At 41.6% G+C, this 4,374-nt stretch overlaps 1 pseudogene across 1 annotated transcript; it reads right to left on the reverse strand.

Annotated features, from left to right (window-relative positions):
• Positions 1 to 2,110: 2,110 nt before the first annotated feature.
• On the reverse strand, positions 2,111 to 3,563 carry LOC108298596 (annotated as a pseudogene). Its single transcript, XR_001822630.2, has one exon. The product of XR_001822630.2 is annotated as an elongation factor 1-alpha 1-like (transcript).
• Positions 3,564 to 4,374: the final 811 nt, after the last annotated feature.

Raw genomic sequence — 4,374 nt, forward strand, 5'->3', positions numbered from 1 at the left:
GATAGGCCGTAATGAGAAATATCTTGATCTAAAACAAAAACAGAATTATCTACCAGAATCGTTGTCAAGCTGAACAATCAACTTACAGAGTCAAACTGATGTGTGTTTCCAGCAGTTCAGATATCCTTTCTTTGGAGAATCTAGAAACAGATATTTCCAGCCATATACGGGCATGTAAGAATTAGCAGTAAGACTGCGTTTAAAGCACAGGAGAAACGTATATTTCGAACTTCTCTGCTTTGTGTTCGTTCACCTTAGGAAGTTGCATGTATGTTTAGACTCAGCAAGTTAGAAACACGTTTCTTCGTAAAGCTGCGTTTGGATATTACTGAGTGAATGGAAGCATAGGGTGTCATGCGAAATATCAGGCTCTAAAACAAAAAGGGAGCTATCTAGTGGAATGATTGTCAAGGTGTATATTCAACTTACAGAGTTAAATATATGTGTGAATGTAGTAGTTCAGAAACCCTTTCTTTGGAAAATCGAGAAAGAGGTATTTCCAGCCATATACAGGCACATACGAATTAGCTGTAAGATCCCGTCGAAACCACAGGAGAAACGTCTCTTTCAAACTGCTCTGCTGTGTGTTCGTTCAACTTAGGAAGTTGCATCTATGTTTGCATTCACCGAGTTAGAAACACATTTCTTCTAAAAGCTGCGTTTGGATATTCCTGAGTGAAAGGGAGTATAGGGTTTAGTGAGAAATATCTGGCTCTAAAACAAAAACGGAGTTATCTAGCAGAATGATTGTCAAGGTGTATATTCAACTTAGCATGTAAAACTGATGTGTGCATGTAGGAGTTAAGAAATCCTTTCTTTGGAGAATCTAGAAAGAGATATTCCAATCCATATACAGGCACATAAGGATTAGCGATAATATCGCGTCAAACGACAGGAGAAACGTCTCTTTCAAACTGCTCTGTTTTGTTTTCGTTCACCTTCGGAAGTTCTATCTATATTTAGATTCAGCGCGTTAGAAACCCATTTCTGCTAAAAGCTGCGTTTGGATATTCCTGAGTAAATGGGAGTATAGTGTGTCATGAGAAATATCTGGCTCTAAAACAAAAATGGAGCTATCTATCGGAATGAGTGTCAAGTTGTATATTCAACTTACACGTTTAAACAGATGTGTGAATGTAACATTTCAGAAACCCTTTCTTTGGAGAATGTGGAAAGAGATATTTCCAGCCATATACAGGCACATAAGAATTAGCGGTAAGATCGTGTCTAAACCACAGGAGAAACGTCTCTTTCAAACTGCTCTGCTGTGTGTTCGTTCACCTTAGGAAGTTGTATCTATATTTAGATTCAGGGAGTTAGAAACACGTTTCTTCTAAAAGCTTCCTTTGGATATTCCTGAGTGAATGGGAGTATAGGGGGTAATGAAAAATATCTGGCTCTAAAACAAAAAAGGAGCTATCTAGCAGAATGACTGTCAAGGTGTATATTCAACTTACAGAGTTTTTTAAAAATTTATTTTATTTATTTATTTTTTGGGATGGAGTTTCGTTCTTGTTACACAGGCTGCAGTGCAATGGCGTGATCTTGGCTCACCGCAACCTCCGCTTCCTGGGTTCAGGCAATTCTCCTGCCTCAACCTCCTGAGTAGCTGGGATTACAGGCATGCACCACCATGCCCAGCTAATTTTTTGTATTTTTAGTAGAGACGGGGTTTCACCGTGTTGACCCAGATGGTCTTGATCTCTTGACCTCATGATCCATCTGCCTCGGCCTCCCTAAGTGCTGGGATTACAGGCTTGAGCCACCGCGCCCAGCCTAACTTAGAGAGTTAAACAGATGTGTGAATGTAGCAGTTCAGAAACCCTTTCTTTCTTTTTTTAATTTTTTCTCATTATACTTTTTTAATGGGTCTCAAAATTTTGTGACATATTCTTGGTCGTTTCCATTTAAAAAGTACCGACTTTAAAAACTAATAACTTAAAACTGCCACAAGCAAAAATGAAAACCACAGTGGTCCAAAAATCATTCTCCTTTCCTTCTGAAGGTTTTACAATGCATTATTATCATTAACAGTCTTTTACTACTAAACTTAAATGGCCAATTGAAACAAACAGTTCTGGGACTGTTCTTCCTCCATCACTGATTAAAACTGAGGTAGCAGGTATTAGGGATAATATTCATTTAGCCTTCTAGCTTTCTGGGCAGACTTAGTGACATTGCCAGCTCCAGCAGCCTTCATGTCCACTGCTCTGATGACGCCCACAGCAACCGTCTGTCTCATATCACGAACAGCAAAGCGACTGAGAGGTGGATAGTCTGAGAAGCTCTCAACACACATGGGCTTGTCAGGAACCATATCAACATTGGCAGCATCACCAGACTTCAAGAATTTAGGGCCATCTTCCAGCTTTTTACCAGAATGGTGATCAATCTTTTCCTTCAGCTCAGCAAACTTGCAGGCAATGTGAGCCGTGTGGCAATCTAGTTCAGGGGCATAGCCAGCACTGATTTGGCCTGGATGGTTCAGGATAATCACCCGAGCAGTGAAGCCAGCTGCTTCCATTGGTGGGTCGTTCTTGCTGTCACCAGCAACGTTGCCACAATGAACATCCTTGACAGATGCATTCTTGACATTGAAGCCCACATTGTCCCCAGAAAGAGCTTCACTCAAAGCTTCATGGTGCATTTCAACAGATTTCACTTCAGTTGTAACGTTGACTGGAGCAAAGGTGACCACCATACCAGCTTTGAGAACACCAGTCTCCACTCGGCCAACAGGAACAGTACCAATACCACCAATTTTATAGACATCTTGGAGAGGCAGGCGCAAGGGCTTGTCAGTTGGATGAGTTGGTGGTAAGATGCAGTCCAGAGCCTCAAGCAGCGTGGTTCCACTGGCTTTGCCATCCTTACGGGTGACTTTCCAACCCTTGAACCAAGGCATGTTAGCACTTGGCTGCTGCATGTTGTCACCATTCCAACCAGAAATTGGCACAAATGCTACTGTGTCGGGGTTGTAGCCAATTTTCTTAATGTAAGTGCTGACTTCCTTAACGATTTCCTCATATCTCTTCTGGCTGTAGGGTGGCTCAGTGGAATCCATTTTGTTAACACCAACAGTTAGTTGTTTCACACCTAGTGTGTAAGCCAGGAGGGCATGCTCTCGGGTCTGCCCATTCTTGGAGCTACCAGCTTCAAATTCACCAACACCAGCAGCGACAATCAGGACAGCACCGTCAGCCTGAGATGTCCCTGTAATGATGTTTTTGAGGAAGTCTCTGTGTCCTGGGCATCAATGACAGTCACGTAGTACTTGCTGGTATCGAATTTCCACAAGGGGATATCAATGGTGACACCACGTTCACGCTCGGCTTTCAGTTTATCCAAGATCCAGGCATACCTGAAGGAGCCCTTTTCCATCTCAGCAGCCACCTTTTCAAATTTTTCAATGGTTCTTTTGTCGATGCCACCGTATTTGTAGATTAGATGGCCAGTAGTGGTGGACTTGCCCGAATCTACATGTCCAATGATGACAATGTTGATATGAGTCTTTTCCTTTTTCATTTTGGCTTTTAGGGGTAGTTTTCACGACACCTATGTTCTGGCAGCAAACCTGTTGCGAAAAACCAGAAACCCTTTCTTTGGAGAATCTAGAAAGAGATATTTCAAGCCACATACAGGCACGTAAGAACTAGCGTTAAGATCGCGTGTAAACCACAGGACAAACGTCTCTTTGAAAGTGTTCTGCTGTGTATTCATTCACCTTAGGAAGTTGCATCTATGTTTAGATTCGGCGAGTTAGAAACACGTTTCTTCTAAAAGGTGCGTTTGGATATGCCAGAGTGAAAGGGAGTATAGGGATTAATGAGAAATATCTGGCTCTAAAACAAAAACGGAGCTATCTAGCAGAATGATTGTCAAGGTGTATATTCACCTTATGGAGTTAAACAGATGTGTGAATGTAGCAATTCAGAAACCCTTTCTTTGGAGAATCTAGAAAGAGATATTTCCAGCCATATACAGGCACATAAGAATTAGCGGTAAGATCGTGTCAAAACCACCGGAGAAACGTCTCTTTCAAGGTGCTCTGTTTTGTTGTCGTTCACCTTAGGAAGTTCTATCTATGTTTAGATTCAGCGAGTTAGAAACACGTTTCCTCTAAAAGCTGCGTTTGTATATTCCTCAGTGAATGAGAATATAGGGTGTCATGAGAATTATCTGGCTCTAAAAGAAAAACGGAGCTATCTAGCAGAATGACTGTCAACGTGTGTATTCAACTTACAGAGGTAAACAGATGTGTGAATGTAGCAGTTCAGAAACCCTTTCTTTGGAGAATCTAGAAAGCGATATTTCCAGCCATATACATGCACTAAGAATTAGTGGTAAGATCGCGTCTAAACCACAGGAGAAATA

This window comes from Cebus imitator, unplaced genomic scaffold (genome assembly GCF_001604975.1).
Source record: "Cebus imitator isolate Cc_AM_T3 unplaced genomic scaffold, Cebus_imitator-1.0 Scaffold1008, whole genome shotgun sequence".
Taxonomy (NCBI): Eukaryota; Metazoa; Chordata; class Mammalia; order Primates; family Cebidae; genus Cebus; species Cebus imitator.